Below are 17,432 nucleotides of genomic sequence, written 5' to 3'. Positions count from 1 at the left end.
ATTGCCACCCCGAGGAATCGAACCAGGGTAGGACCGTGCGTATTTAATGAACAGCGTCGCTAACCGCATAATCAAGGAAGCCCTTTTGTGCATATGTGTGTGTGTGTGTGTGTGTGTGTGTGTGTGTGTGTGTACACGACCGAGAACTATAAGTTTACCACCCAGACCCTGCCTGCTGACTATGATAAATCTCACGTTACTTTCTCCTCCACAGGTAAGCTGGTCGCCGCTGGTGATCGAGGTTGGCCATAACTTCTCAAATCGGTGAGTCTCTTGAGTTTTCAGTTGCTGATATAGATCCTCTCTGTTTCATAGAGGATATATCTCTTGAAACTAAGTTAGAGATCTTCGTTAATATTAATAACAAAGTGGATATTAGTACATTCGCTCAGTGGCACGGGCCCATGGCTTACAGACAGTTGGGTACTCATGTGATCTGTTATAGCCTGATCTATCGTCGTTGATATTAATATTTATCTTATGCAGACTCCATAGGTAAAGACGGACCTCCATGTGGCAGGCAAAGGTTTGTCTATAAAATTGTGTAAAATAGTGTTTACAGAAAATAGCCTTCTCACGGCAGGATTATCAGTACAGAGAAGTGGCCATAAAGGTGAAGTCTTAGATATTTACGAACCACGATTCTCCACTACTCTGTTCACGCTTTGGTATGATCCCCACTCTTTAGCTCTGTTTATGTCAACGTCTCATCCAGATATAGCGGATCTTCTGTTCGTCATTGTAGGTTTTAAAACATTTAGAGGATTTCCTGCAGGTCACTGTGAGGAACTCCATACCTGCTGGTGTCAGTAGGCGTGTGTGTGTGTGTGGCGTGTCGCTCCGCTTGCACCATAGCGGCTTCGCCGAGCTCCCGCAAGAAATCCAAATCCATCACACAATGAGACTCTCTTAGATATATCGTCGGTGATTTAGAAGTGGGAAAACTTTTATGGTAGGAAGGTGTGTGATTCTCAGGGAAGAAAATCATTTTCCCTCCTCCTCACAGCATGTTGTAAAGAAACTCCTTTTTTTGTTGGATTTAGCTGTCAGACACCAATTTTTTTAAGTTGCTCGCAGTTTCTGTCTTTTAACCCAGTTTGATCTGGTTTGTAGGCTGTCGACAGCAAACACATGTCTGTGAACACAAAATCAGAAACAAAATATGTCTATTTGTTCCGGGATTACCGTTTTACAGAGTCAAGAGTAGACTTGTATACTCTCTCAGGTGGACTTCAAAACTTGACCCGCTTGCCCTGCGCTCACTTTCCCTCTCTATAGGTATTACTATGGATTTTGCTCCCGAGAGCTGGCTGCTTGTGTGCCCCCACCACTAGCTAGACCACGCAGTCCTCGGCAAAGCTGGTGCGTCACATGATTACTGTGTGGCCGTTTGTGACTCAAGGATGCGCAGATCTGGTAATTTTCTTTCCCCACACCTCGAAGCTTTGGAACTTTCTACCATTTCCTGTCTTTCCCAATAACTATGTCTTGGCACATTTTAAGATACAGGTTTTTCACTTCCTCCAAATTTCGTAAGTACTTTCCCTTGTCTCTTTTTTTCCCTTTCATATACCTTTCTGTATTTTGATTAAGGCCCGACCTTGATGGGGAGTTTTGTTCGTGACTGGAGCCTCCAACGTAAAAAGTAAAGAGAGAATGAATTATCAAGAACACCTAAATTAATGCCTCAAAGGAAGCACAAGAAACGGCATGGATTTTCATATTAAGGGTCACTAAGGCGGAACCAAAAGGATTTCGGGGTATATTCCCTGATGCAACTCTGTATCCTCCTCATCCATCATCCCGGAGAGGAAGACTCTATTCTTCTCTCAGTTGATCCCCACCCGCGGCGGGCTGGCCACGCCCTCACCACCACCCAAGCTACCCGTCAGTGCGACTCTCATCATGGGGGAAGAATGTCGCCTCCGTTGTCATCTGCAGCGTCGACGGTAAGGCCCATGAGTATGAAAATATGGCCCTCGAGTACGACGGTAGACCTTTGAGTGAGTTTGAAGGTATACATATACTTGTTCGCCGTTTCTCACGTTAACAAGATATCACCAGGAACAAATGAAGAAAGGACTCATTCACTCACATCCATTCTCTAGCTGTCATGTAAAATGCACCGAAACCACAACCTCCTGTCCAAAACAAGGCCCCACAGACCTCACCGTGGTTTTTCTTGGGTGCAACATACGCCTTCGTTCAGAACTTTAACAGCACGTCGTTCCCTGTATACCACATCGCTGTAATTCACTCTGTTCCTTGCACGTCTCTAGCCCTACTGCATGTTCAGATCCCCAACACTCAATTTTTTTTTCTTACTTTTTCATCTTCAATTTGGTCTCCCCATTCTTCATGTGCCCTCCACTTCTGACACGCATAACCTCTTTGCCAACCTCACCCTATTCATTATCCCCATATGTCCACTTAATTTCAGCACACCTTCCACAGCTCTTTCAACTACAAACTTTTTTTCTACCACACCTTTCTTACCCTTTGGTGATTTACTTGATCAAACCACCTTTCACCACATATTGTCCTCAAACACATCATTTCCAACACATCCATCATCCTCTGCATATCCTTATTTATAGACATTTCCTTGCATTCATGCAACATCGTTGAGACTACTTTGCCTTCAAACTTGCCCAGTGTCTCCCTGCCACATAACGACATCTCTTTTTTACACTCCTCAAAATTCCCAAAACTTTCTCTTTCTCGCCAACCCTTTGACTCATTTCAGCTTCCATAACTTTTATTCGCTGCCATGTCCACTTCACTTCCTCCACATTTTCTCCATTCAAACACACGCCCAACAAATCTGTCCCCTGCCCTGCTGAACCTAATAACCTTCCTTTTATTCACATCTACTCTCAACTTCCCTCTTTCACACACTCTCAGACTCAGACGCCAGCTTCTGCAGTTTCTAAGTCGAATCTGCCATCAGTACTATGTCAATAGCAAAAAACAACTGACTTGCTTCCCAGGACCCATCATCCTTTACAGACTACATATTCGCCTCTTTCCAAAACCCTTGCGTTTACCTCTCTCACCACCCCATACTTGAACAAATGAAAAAAACATAGTAACATCACACATCCCTGCCACATACCAACCCTCACCTGGAAAAAACCACATTCCTCTCTACCTACTTGCACACACGCCCCACACTCAGTCAATTAATTAAAAGTTCTCACTATTTCTTGTAGCTTTCCTCCCACGTCATATATTGGTAAAACATTCGACAAGGCATCTCTATCACCCCTATCATATGTTATTCCGGATCTATAAATGTCACATATAAATCCTTCCGTTTCTCTAAGTATTTCTCACATATTGTTTAAAGCAAACACCTGCTCTATACATCCACTATCACTCCTCCAACCACATTCTTCCTCCTTAATCCCCCTCAGTCATAACTTTTCATACAACATTACATGGTACACTCAACAAACTTATACGTCTGTTGTTTGAACACACACCTTTGTCCGCCCTTGCTTTATATAATGTCACTGTACATGCATTCTGCCAATCCTCAGTAACCTCGCCATGATCCTCAAATATAATGAAAAAACTGAATAACCAACACAGGTATCCCCTTAATGAAGAAATTCATTTGCAGTACCATCCACTCCAGCCGCCTTGCCACGTTTCACTTTACGTAAGGCTTTCACCACCTTCTTTCTTCACCAAACATCCTATATTTGCCACCGGAATTCAGATCAGCAGTTACCAAGGGTGAATTCACCTATAATTCTTACATCGTGACACACCTCCCTCACACTTTTTCACACCTCCCTCACACCATGCCACACCCTCACACCTTGCCACACCTTCCTCACGCTTCGACACACCCACGCACCTTGCCACACCTCCCTAACACCTTGCCACACTTTCCATCCATGCTCCCACACCTCCCTCACACCTTGCCACGTCTCCCTCACACCTTGCCACGCCTCCCTCACACCTTGCCACGCCTCCCTCACGTCTTGTTGCAGCTTCCTTCACACCTTGGTACACTATCGCCGGCGCAAACTCCCTCCTCCGAGACTGTACACCAAAAGCCGGAGTTTATTTGAAGTATGTTAAGAGCACCATTATTGATTAAGACTGTGTGCGACGTACTGAATGATACTTGTTGGTTGTTGATACGAAAAAAAAATGCCCTGTCCAAGTCAGTAAGCCAAAAAAGATTGATAAAAATCAGTTAAGAAGATAATGTAACTTCTTTTACATTGTTCTGACGTTTGTTGGGTAAAGTAAATCAGTCAGTTAAGTACCATTACGAACCACCATATCGTGCGATTATTAGGTTACTCTTAAAAATGATGGAAAAAAAAAAAAACGGGAGCTCGATTCATTTTCCTTCCTGACTGATTCCAGCGATAAATTCACTATCAATAGGTAACGAAAGTCTGATATACGACTCTATAAATTCCTATAATCTCATATTTTCTGGCCTTTCTAACCTGGATGTCGAAACCAAGACACCTTTTTGCACCGACGTTATAAGGTCCAACTCCGCCTTGTTTGAATACTTAGTCGATTAATTGGTTCCCTCGGGGCTGTTAAGTCCATCGCCCGCCAGGGTCATTACCGCCGTCAGCCTCATGACCAAGAGTCGAAGATCTCAAACGCTTCCGTCAGATGTCCAAGATTGTTACACCCAGGACTGACGTGCTCAGGGGATCCTGAAGTGACTAGTCTTGCCTGATGTAGAGAGGGAGTGAATAAGGATCATTCTGTATAATCATTAGCTGATCATTTTTATTTATGATCACCTCAGGACCGGTGACTGTGAGAGAGTTCTCGTATTAACGAGGTCCTGTCCAAAGGCTCTTGCAGCCCGAGGCTGCGCTGATTCCAGTACCAGGGAAATGTAGACTCCTTTGTAGTGAAAAGTTCTTTGATGAGACTGTACTTTCATTGAGACAGCCCCGCCCGAGGTTACACATGGTATAAGCTCTTGGAGGCGGAGCCTGGGAACACCCTAATCAATATATATATGTATATAATCATACACAACTCTAAGTAAGAATGACGGGTTAACTTGCGTTAGTCGGTATTTACACGCCGAGTACACACACACACACACATACACACTGTCTTTAGAAGCTACTACACACCTGAGTTATGGTGTGTTACAGCACCCACCAGCTTCTGGCTGCTTCCTCGGAGTCATCTCCCAGGCTCCATACTTGTCTTGGTGCTGTGGTATATGAGGGACTGCTGCTGCCACCTGACGCTGAGGTCGTTCACAGACACAACCCTGGGTGAGGAGCAGTAGATCATGTACACTGTAATCCTCACCAGTTACCACACTGGACTTAGGACGTCAGGTCATCATTCTTTTTCTCAAGATTTGATGCTGAGCTACGCTGTGCTGTGCTTAGTTGTGCCATGCTGTGTTGTACTATGCCAAGCTATGCTGTAATATGCTGTTGTGCTGTACTGTGCTGTGCTGTACTATGCTCTGTTGTACTATGCAGTGCTATGCTGTACTATGCTGTGTTATGTTGGGCTGTACTATGCTGTGGTATGCTATGCTGTGTTGTTCTGTACTGTGCAGTGCTGTGCCGTGCTGTGCTGTACTATTCTGTGTGGCTGAAATCAACAGTCACAAAGCTAAATAGCTGTCTACTTACAGTTTTTCCTCTACTCACGTACCGTTATACAGTAGCCTCTGGTGACAGTACGCCACTAACTTGTAGTCTGACACTTTGACCCTGTTATAAGTATTCTGATTTAACAACTTACAAATCAATAACATCCTTATATCACTTTTATGCTAACATATCATTTAACAAATGAAACTTGTCTCAAGCAGAAATTTACGTAGATCTTGATGAATACACGAGAAACCACCTGTAGTGCAGGTAAATTTGTCCATGAGGTAAGTTGTTTGATTCAATATTAACATGCTTAGCCTTGCAACCACACACTCATTTATTGCCAGCGTGTTGCCTGTCTTGCCCCTAACAAAATCACAACGTCGAGATAGTGATGGATCTGACACAACCTACAACCTGATGTGGATAACTTTGCTGTAGGAATCACTCGTGTGATCTGGTCGCGTCCCTTCCTCACCTCCCGGCGTCACCTCGTATTTGACTCCTCGACTGATCACGTCTTTACTCACATTACACCTCAGCCAATCAGCTACCAATCACTAGAGTGATGTCGAACGATGCGCGACTCTCTACGAGGCTTATATGCAGCCCAAACACTTGTCAGTTGCTCGTTTCCCAAATGTTTATCTTGTTTCACACCTTCTAGTAACTACTGCGATAAAGGAATACAAAGGAATCAAACGACAACACACCACTGGGTTCTCTCGAGGGTGTTCGTAGAAAATAACACATACCCGCTGATTAATGTGGTAAAAGTTAGAAATTATACAGACAATTTATACAAACAATAGAACTTGCAAATTGTCAGTGTGATAAAGGAGTGCAAATGACTTAAGTCGCGGACTTGAAGCGAAATATTTGTCTGTTCTTAAACGCATTTATACTACTACTTTTAGCCACTCTAATTGGCAAATCGCACCATATGTTAACAATCCTATTTAAGAAAAAGTAGTTCTCAGTCGAAGCCAAATGTAGACGGTATGTAACCTCGATACACATTTGGCAAGACAGGAAGTGTGGCAGATGTTTCATTCTCGAGGAGACGAAGATCAAGCAACACCAATGAAAATGACGAAATTACAAATGCTTCACCTACACACACACGGAGCTCATGTGAAAGTGCAGAGCCTTAATGTCAGGAGTTGGTTATTGGAAGAGCTCCGCTGAGGAGGAGGTTATACCAACATGGGTACACATCGACTGCCTGAGGTCCTTTGTGGTGCTGGAAATCACTGTCACCAAATGTGTGAACTGTTGAAGAATCACAGCAGACATGACGATCAGCTTTACAGCATAATCATCTGGTCAGATGAGGTGAACTTCAAACTTGATTTGTTCATACATATCCCCAGTTGTGTTCATCGGGCCACTGAGAATCCAACTGTCGTTTTAGGTAACAACCAACAGGAATTGCAATCTGGTTTGCAATTTCCAGCCCAGAAAACATTGGGCCATACTTTTGCAGTGGCACTGTAAACGCTAACAACCATACATAAATGCAATTCACGTCATTCGACACCTGTAACAGCGTAACGATGACAGTGACGCGTCTTCATGCGAGATGGGAACTTCACCTCCCCGTAATACAACGGTTGTGCGAGATGTTCAAGATGCTTTGCTTAAATGGACATCTTGAATGGTGTGAAAAAACAGGATGGGCGGAAGATTCCCACCTTATCTAACGCCTACTGATCTCCATTTCTCGTGTACTATGACACAGGAGGCTGGGATTCTGAGCCTACAAGAACTTAGGAACTGGAGTTTCCAGCTAGTAAGGAATGTCCCCATACTTAGAAGCAAAATCTTTTATACCAAAATGTTTGTTGTTCTCTCCTTAGATAAAGCAGTGTATTGAGATGAAGGGCCCCCGGTTTGAACATTTGCTGTGAACTACATTCAATCCTGTTATGTTTTCAAGTAGAAGATTTTCGTACTCTTAGAAATTTTCTGGTAACTTCCTGCCAACCCTGTGTGTGTGTGTGTGTGTGTGTGTGTGTGTGTGTGGGTGTGTGTGTCTATGCTTGATTAACATTTGTGTTTTGGGTAAACAGTATTTACACTCGTGTTGCCGTTTCTCTCAACCGTATATAAGTACCCCTCTGTTTGTGTGTGTGTGTGTGTATGTGTGTGTGTGTGTATTCCATTTGTCACTCCATTGCCTCTGCCGTAACCTCCCTTTGTCGCTGGTTCTCTTTATCAACAAATCCCATGATCATCCCTTCAATACCTCTACCCACACTTTTGTCACCCTTTCCCTTTTTCATCCCCTTCATCGTTCTTCACTTTTTCAATACCACTTTTTTTTTATCCCTTTCTGTCTCACCACTTCCCTTTGCCCATTCCCCTGTTCCTTTATCACTCTCTCCCTCTGTCACCCCTCCCTTTGCTACCTCCTTCACCTCTTCCATAAGTAATACCCTCGCTTAGTCGCCCGCCTCTCATTGTGAGACCATCCTTTATTCACCCTTTCCCTTTGTCACTGTCATTCTTCAGTCATTTTCTATGTCCCGTCACCCGTTCATTTGGTCACCCTTCCCGTTTTCCCATTTCCCTTGGTCTCCTGTAGCCACCCCTCCCATTTTCCCATTCCCTTTGTCATCTCATTTATTTTCATCCCCTCCCTTAGTCCTCCTTTCCCTTCCACCCATCCCTTTTTCATCCTAACGTTTTGTTAACCACTCCCTTTTCCATCACATTCCTTTGTCAACCCATCCCTTTGTAATAATCTCCCTTTCCTCCTATTCCCTTTTGTCATCCCATCCCTTTGTCACAACCCTCCGTTTCCAGACCCTTTCTTTGTCACCCTTCCCTTTGTCACACCCTTCCTTTGCCATCCAGTACCATTGTCGCACCATCTTTGTCACCCACCCCCCCTTAGTCTCCCCTTCTCTTTTTCAACTCTTCCTTAGTCACACCCTTCGTATGTCACACCTCCCCTTTATTACTCATTTTGTCACCCCATCCTTTGTCTGATCCTCCTCCTTGTCACCCCACCCTTGTCACCCCACCCCTATATCACACACTCCCCATATCGCACCATCTCTTCCTCGCCCCCTCCCCTTCTTTACACCCTCCTCTGCCTTACACCATCCCCTTGTCACACTCTTCCTTTTTCTCCCCTTGGCCTCCCATTTCCCCTTGCCATCCCCCCCCCACCACCGTACGGCCAGCGTGCCTGGGCCCCACCAGGTTCATCATGACCGACAATGGCGCCCCCACACCACCAGTAATGTCGCCTGGTGCTGATAATCACTTCCAATTTCCTCCTCAGCCACCCCGACAAAACATTTACCGGATATTAATTTCACACTGAGGTCTGGCTGTGAGTGGTGAGGGATGGGTCTGGAGAGTTGGCCGTGGGCTTGTGGTGGACGGCCATGGGCGACCCAGCTCTTCTGGTGGCAGATGATGGTGGATGACCCTGTTGTGCTGGACGGTCATGGGTTGCAGTAGGCGGACACGGGTAGTGGGTTTGGCGGGAGTGGGCAGTCGTGGGTGGTGGTGCTAAGCGGGGTACTGGCCACTAGGCGTGGGTTGCCGATGGATGATTGTGGCAGGTGATGGGGCAGCTTTTGGGTGGTGATGGACGATTGTGGAAGTTGATGGAAGGCATATCATGGAAGGGGTAAGAAAGACACATAGACACACACACACACACACACACACAACACACACACACAACACACACACACACACACACACACACACACACACACACACACACACACACACACACACTTAAAGATGTCGTGGTGGACGACCAATGGTGAAGATGACCGAGTATGGACGATGGCTGCTGACAAGAAGCGGAGGTCGCCTTCCCCGAGGGTCAGAAGGTCGCCACCAGCACCCTACTGTGTGTAATGTTCACCAGTCCACATTTCTTATATCCCGGTGGATCCATACGTCTTAGGTCTTAAGGCTGAACTAACAGAAATCTTAGATCACTGCGGAAGACCTTAACACAGACTTTGCAGTCGCAGACTACACGGCAATAACTTTACTGTGGAGGACTTCAACATCATCCCGACTACAGCAGCGAACCTTCAAAGCTTGCAGACTACACTCGAGAACTTTCAGAGGATCCAGACTACATGAGAAAAACCATCAAAGCTTCCAGACTACGATAGAGAACCTTCAAAGCATCTAGACTACACCGGGCGGGGTTGGGGTGGAGCAAAGGGCGTCCACTGTACCTCCCTGAGCAGTGCACCAATAGCCAATCATAGTTCCCCGAACACTTCACCCTAGTGGGCTGACCACTCCAGGTTCACGAGCCAAAGGAAACTTTGTCATTTCTAGTTGTACTCACGGGGGTGACAGCCAGGCGAATGCGGTTGGGAGGCAGTCGATATCTTAACGCGTAAACTCGTAGTGTCACACATCGGGTATTGATGACTGTTTGTTCTTATGTGGTGAGTAGTTTGGTCATACCTTGGATAGGAGTCTTACGCTCATGGTATTGCATCTTACGCAGCGTTTTTAGCCATCCAGTTGTATATAACTGATAATTATTCTCTCCACATTCACTACCAAATTACTCAACTTGTGCCATTCGACCTCTGGTGTAATAATGTTTGGAGAGTTTTTCCCCCAAGTCTCCACTAACCTTGCACAGTTTCCAGTTGTGTTCCTCAAATCATTGTTCCTTCCGTATTTCAAAGACCCTATTTTCAAAGAACGTATTCCAAAGATCTGACATCAAAGACTCCATTCCAAAGAACTGGACAGTACCTATATTTCGGGAACCTTCAAAGTTTTTCCCTCCCCTTTTGTCCAGAGTACTTTTAATCTGGGTTGTTCTTGGCTGCTGTATTGTCCCTAGAATTTAAATGACAATAACTTATGAAACAGCCACTTAACTACCAACTCAATTAAGGTCACATAACAGTTAGCCAACTACGTGCCACTTGTTTTACATGTTTTATTTTCCCTATTTCAAGGTAGTGTATGTTCAAATAGGGGCCATCTTGACAGTGGCTTATATGTGAGGTAGTTCAGAAGATAAGAAGAGAGATGTTTGTGGTGAGTTACATGAGAATAGTGGGAACCTTTGACCTAAATATCCCATCATCGGCCATGGCCATTTATTAAGCTAATACCATTATCTGTCCGTCCTTCAGTGCATGATCATGCATGCAATAAAACATCTGTTTTTATGTGATTGTTATGAAACGTAACAGGATTTATGTGGGCATATATGTGTCGAGTGAGTTGAGAGATATGGTGAATCTCTGCATATATAAAGTAATTTACTACATCCTCATTGTTTACAACTGTTTAGCGTCATGAAATGTCTGTTATAAATCAGATTCTAACACGGTAAAGACTTTGGTTCATTCCTATTGTTTATCACACCTGGTAGACTGATGCGTACGCGGAACATTGTATTGTTCCAGACGTGAGGCAACACTGGAACACATCTCTCATTTTCAACTCGCTCGTTCCAGATGTTGATGTAACTCCTTCTGGTGTCAATCGGCAAAGCACTTCTTTTTTCTTTGTCTGTACGAGGTGGACATGTGTGTTATTTACATTGAATTACTCTCCTCTGATGCCTATTGCAATGTGATTACTTTCTTCTGATTCTAATGACACGTTCATAGGAGTAGCGTAAGCTGAGGGCATAAGATAATATAAACAGTGGAGTGGATCTCTACATTGTTATTGACGTTGCTCCGCTATCACCTCTGTACAGCCAGTACACTTAAGATAAAGGCCGTTGTCTCATATCTGCACTCTATCTCTGAAGTTGATGCTCCTGATGTTGGCGTAGGTGCTGACAGCGTGCATGAAAAGACGGGTGGATCAGCACACAGCTAATTAGGTTTTCCTGCAGTTTTGTGCCGGAGTTTACGAGTTGATCATCAGTGTTATTCCTCGTCTAATTTTTGTAAATCTTGATTGTGTTTCTTCTGCTGATGATGTTAAGGACAGGCCACTGTAGCCTTGATGTTTAGATGCATCAAGTTGTCTATTATTACTTTCATCATATGAGAGGTGACCCTCACATCTGGGGAACTGGGAATGATAGGTTGGTACAAACCTTAGCTCTTACCACCAGCTTATCATACTATCAACCATATTTCTTCAAGACAGCAGATAACACACGCAGAAACTATATATAGACAGAAGCTTATGTACTTTTTATTTCTACGACAGAAGAAGACAGTCATCATGGCAGGAGATGTGGCTGATCTTGGTCAAAAACCTTACATTTCCGGGACAGAAGACAGTCATCATGGCAGGAGATGTGGCTGATCTTGGTCAAAAACCTTACATTTCCGGGACAGAAGACAGTCATCATGGCAGGAGATGTGGCTGATCTTGGTCAAAAACCTTACATTTCCGGGACAGAAGACAGTCATCATGGCAGGAGATGTGGCTGATCTTGGTCAAAAATGTCTGGCTTTACATGTAGCATTACTGTCTTCTTTTTTTCTGATTGTTTTTCCCTGGTTGTCAAAGTGGATTTCTCTGCGACGAGAATTGTTGTCGATCGAGAGGCAAAGGTCAGCTCAGAGATTTTATGGGATAGTATAGATTTTACGTGAACTTTTATGTCTCTGTCGACCTTTTCTTTTAGGTTCTGTAAATCCCGGAAATTCCTATCACAGAGCTGGGTGGGCCTTGGGTAGGGCAGCAGTGGAATCATGGTGGTAGTACGACAGCGGCGTACCCAAGGGCCGACTGTGGTATTCGCCCCCGCCTGAGCTATTACAGTGTACAATAATCTTAATGTAATTGATTAATGTATTTATATATTCAGTTAATATGTATCATTATTACATTTTTTTACAGTTATTCAAATCCTTTCCATTCTTCTGAAAGAAAGAATATATGTATAAGTATGTATATTGAACCGTTTCGGTGATTTACTCTAGTGGCTAATGAAAGAGCCTTGTCAGGGCTAAGATCGCCCCATGGCAGTACCAGGGACTATCTTGTCAGTGTCATGAGAGATCGTGTCAGTGTCAGAGGTCATCCTCATGGATTCAAGAGCCATCTTATTAGTGTCATGGGCAATTCTGTCAGTTTCATGGCCATCTCTTTTATTGCAGATAGCCTTCAGGCCAGTTTCAGGGTCATCTTATGATTGCAGATGGCCTTCAGGCCAGTTTCAGGATCATCTTATTATTGCAGATGGCCTTCAGACCAGTTTCAGGGCCATCTTATTATTGCAGATGGCCTTCAGGCCAGTTTCAGGGCCATCTTATTATTGCAGATGTCTTTTAGGCCAGTTTCATGTCCTTTCTGTTATTGTAGATGGCCTTTGTGGCAGTTTCAGGACCATCCTCTTATTACAGGTGGCCTTTGCTGCAGTTTCAGGGCGATCCCGTCATTGCAGATGGCCTTCAGGTCAGCTTCAGAGCCATCCTGTCGATTGTAGAGCTGTCTTACGATATTTCTCCCTTCCCCTGTTTGTGTATCTGCTACTTATAGTATTTATAGCCAAGTTTACTTTTCCACGATACAAAAGGTTATCAATTCATATCTTTGTTCTTCAGAAAATAAAGAACTTTAATTCTGGTGATGAAACTGTTCTGTTATTTAGTCTTCATCCTTATGTAAATGACTTTTTGTCTTTGCTTCATTGTGTTTGAATTTCTTTCTTATGTATTCCAAATAAACGAATGTGTTTTCGTCTGATGTAGGGAAGCCATGGTTGGAACCTCAGGGTAGGTCAGTCACCTTTAGCTCGACCCAAATACTGAGTGAAGCACCTCAGACCTCGAGATTACAGAGTCATTAAGAACTGTCTCACAAGGGATTCGTTCGGTTCGAACCGGTTTTCGAACGCCGGTTCCATTATGTCTCTGGGAAATTGAGGCTGCCCTTGTTATTACCCCCCTCAGTAGCTTGGCTCAGATATCATGGTATGTTGGTTTATATGATATATAGAGGACGAAGGGTATGAATATGTATGACGGGATATCATGGTATGTTGGTTTATATGATATATAGAAGACGAAGGGTATGAATATGTATGACGGGATATCATGGTATGTTGGTTTATATGATATATAGAGGACGAAGGGTATGAATATGTATGACGGGATATCATGGTATGTTGGTTTATATGATATATAGAGGACGAAGGGTATGAATATGTATGACGGGATATCATGGTATGTTGGTTTATATGATATATAGAGGACGAAGGGTATGAATATGTATGACGGGATATCATGGTATGTTGGTTTATATGATATATAGAGGACGAAGGGTATGAATATGTATGACGGGATATCATGGTATGTTGGTTTATATGATATATAGAGGACGAAGGGTATGAATATGTATGACGGGATATCATGGTATGTTGGTTTATATGATATATAGAGGACGAAGGGTATGAATATGTATGACGGGATATCATGGTATGTTGGTTTATATGATATATAGAGGACGAAGGGTATGAATATGTATGACGGGTTTGTGTCTGCCGCGAAATATTTATCCAAAGCTTCTAAAAGTGCGGAGACCGACGAGGGGATTTGCATTGATGCCTGAAATTTGCTGGATTCTGTCCTCCCTTACTGCCCCCCACACCTCTCTCTCTCTCTCTCTCTCTCTCTCTCTCTCTCTCTCTCTCTCTCTCTCTCTCTCTCTCAGCAAGCTGGCCGAATGCTTACGACCGTTTGTTCCCTGCATCCAATGCCTTTGTCTGCTGTCCAGTACTGTTGACGCTCTGCTGTGTCGTGTTAATCTTTTGAGATTTTTGAGACCCCATAATTGTTCGTGTATGATATATATGAAGGTGAAATCGCATTTCAGTAGTTGATATGATTTCATTTAACATGATTTATCTGCACATGTGGCACGACAAATTTCGTGGAGACAATCCACCTCATCAGTTTCCAGATGTTAATAAAGTTATTTGAATTTCGACATCACACCAGAAGTACACGTCCAGCGTCTATGAATATAAACAATACGCTGACCTGACCGACAGTAACCGTTAAAAGGTTGGTCAGGTCAGTGCGTTGTCTTATGTTTGGAGACGCTGAGATGGTGTGGAAATATGGAGAGGAGGATTGAAGAGGATTGTTCGTAGTGGAGGGAAACAAGGAAAAGACAAATGAATTTAAGTGGTGGAAGGATGAAAGGAAAGATGCTTTGAGCATTCGGTACATGAACATGCTGGAGGATATGAGACGTGAAAAGGATATAGCGAATCATTGCGATGTGATATACAGGGGACGACGTGCTGTTAATGGGCTGAACCACAATATATGAAACGGTAAGGGGAAGTGACAAAAATGGTTTGTGTAGCCTGGTTATGGATAAGGGCCGTGGTTTGGGTGCATTATACACGATAGCTAGAGCGTAGATATGAGTAACTCAGGCGATTTCTCCTCCGGTTCCTGGCGCTTTTTAGCTGGCGGTTTATTTTTTTTCAAATTCTACCACTGTTTAGTACCTGCATATTTTGTGAATAAAGTAGGTATAACTCAAGAAGGGGCTGATGTGGGAGGATAATGCTTTAACCACTAATTGGTAAAGAAGTCTTGTATACTGTCCTAATTTTCTTTCTTGAAGCTGTGGGCCTCATGGAATTAACCCAACGCTAGCATCCATATTATTATTGTTATTATTATTATTATGTTCGTTGAGCCACTACCAAAAGTCCAGGACAAAAAGCCTTTGGAGTGATCAGCAGCAAACCAGATCTTGTTTGCACACAAGAAAGCAAACAGTGTTAGGTTTTACACCTGGGAATGTAAACAGTAAAACGGGACACAACACACGCCCTTTTCAGCGCCCTCGTCAGCTCGCATCTGAAATTTGCTGATCAGTTCTTATTAAATATAAATTGAATTTAGAGAAGCGCAACAGAACTAATTTTGTCTCTTGGAAATAAAAATTTAAAAATATATTGAAGGATCTAAAGGTTCCCCCCCCAAAGAAAAAAAAATGTGCACTTTGAGATGTAATAAAAGTTTTCAAGATCGTTAATAACTGCAGTATGATAATACATGACAGTGGTTTTAACCTTATTCAACGACAGAATAACCAGAAATAATGGTGGTATGAATGTCAGAAGTTGTAATACAAACGTTGGCAGAACGAACAGCCACGAGATATTGCCATAGCGATGACTATCTACATCTGAACGACGATATGATGAATACTTGATTATATTAATCATTTGTAAATAAGATCGCTTAAAAGCGGCAGTTTCTACAGACAAGCGACCAAAATACTTCCCCTGTAGAGTATCTGGCGATTGAAATCATACCAGAATTTTGTTTTGTGATCATGTCAGAATTTGTTTTCTTCCTCCTTTTCTTCCTCCTCCTCTTCTTCTTTCCTCATCTCTTCCTACTTTTTCCTCCCCCTCTCATCTTCCTCTTTATTACAGCTGTTTGTGTTTCATGTTTTACCATGAAGAAGCTAGACCTGTTACCAGACCTCAGACTTTAAAAAAAGAAGGAAAAAAAAATGTTGTGTGTAGGAGTATATCTTCCAAGGAACATTAATTCCGTCCTCTCTCTTCTTTTTTCTAACCTAAAGTTTTCTTTTAGTATCCCGACTTTTCCGTGTCATGGGTGGTTAACTTTGCAGGTGAAAGATGTTGCAGATAGTTAAGGCTGTTCTGTTGTTCGGCTTCTCATTCTTTTCTTATGCCACACCCATCCCATGTGGGAGGAGGCTTTACAGCACGTCTCTCACCTTCAACGTAAGAATAGAATTATCATGGATGCAGGGTATCGTACTGGCATTCATCTTGTCAGGGTTTCTCCTCATTGACTGTCAGCTTTCGTTCAGTGATGGACTATCGCACTGACTTGTTTACATCCGTGTGTATATATATATATATATATATATATATATATATATATATATATATATATATATATATATATATATATGGGGTACATTATAAGGTACCGAACGCAGTGAACTTAGACAGAGGTGTAGCACAGAAAGACGTGTGCGGGTAGAAAGGAGAAAGGTCTCGTAAATGATGTAATATGTCACCATGTATGTTTAATCTGCTCATGGAAAGAGTGGTCAGGGAGGTAGATGTTTGGGTCCTCGAGAGCGAGAGACAATGTGTCCAGTATGCTGATGGTGTTGGGTGGGGCAGGCTAGGTGAGGGAGTCTCTGTTTGCAGATGACGCTGTTCTGGTGGCAGACTCCAGAGAGGAGCTTCAAACCCGGACATAGAGTTAGTTTGTGAGGGTCTTGTTAAGGAGAAAGATGGACGACTGCACAGCTGCAGCTTTCAGCCACAACACCAACAACTACAACAACAACAACAAAATACAATAATGACAGTTGCTGTAACGACTTCAGCAATGGCAAAACAACAACATTGCAAGTACACAAGAAATCATTATTACAAGAACACCCTCTCCACAAAAATGTCAGATGACAAAAGTAAGGTAACAAAAACAGCGTTGCAAAAACACATCAACAAAAAGGTAACAGAGATGAACACAACAGTAAAGAGCAACAGTATAAGCTTCACAACAGTACAACAATAACAGACATCGAAAATAACAACACAAGAATACGACAGAAAGTTAACAACAAACAAGAATTTCAGACAAAAGAGAACAAAGACACAGCGACAACACCTCGAGAATACAACTCGACTAACAATGATAAAGACACGGCACAAGCTTCACAAAAACACGACAAGAACAAAGACACACCATCAGCTCCCTGATACACAAGATCAGCAAGAACAGGTTTACAAGAACAACAACAACAACAGCATAAGAACATAACACGACCAACAACAACACTTTTACACCCTCCGCACAACTCCCCAGTACACTCCCCACC

The sequence above is a fragment of the Panulirus ornatus genome, chromosome 1 (genome assembly GCF_036320965.1).
Source record: "Panulirus ornatus isolate Po-2019 chromosome 1, ASM3632096v1, whole genome shotgun sequence".
Lineage (NCBI taxonomy): Eukaryota > Metazoa > Arthropoda > Malacostraca > Decapoda > Palinuridae > Panulirus > Panulirus ornatus.
Note: the sequence above shows the minus strand (reverse complement) of the source record.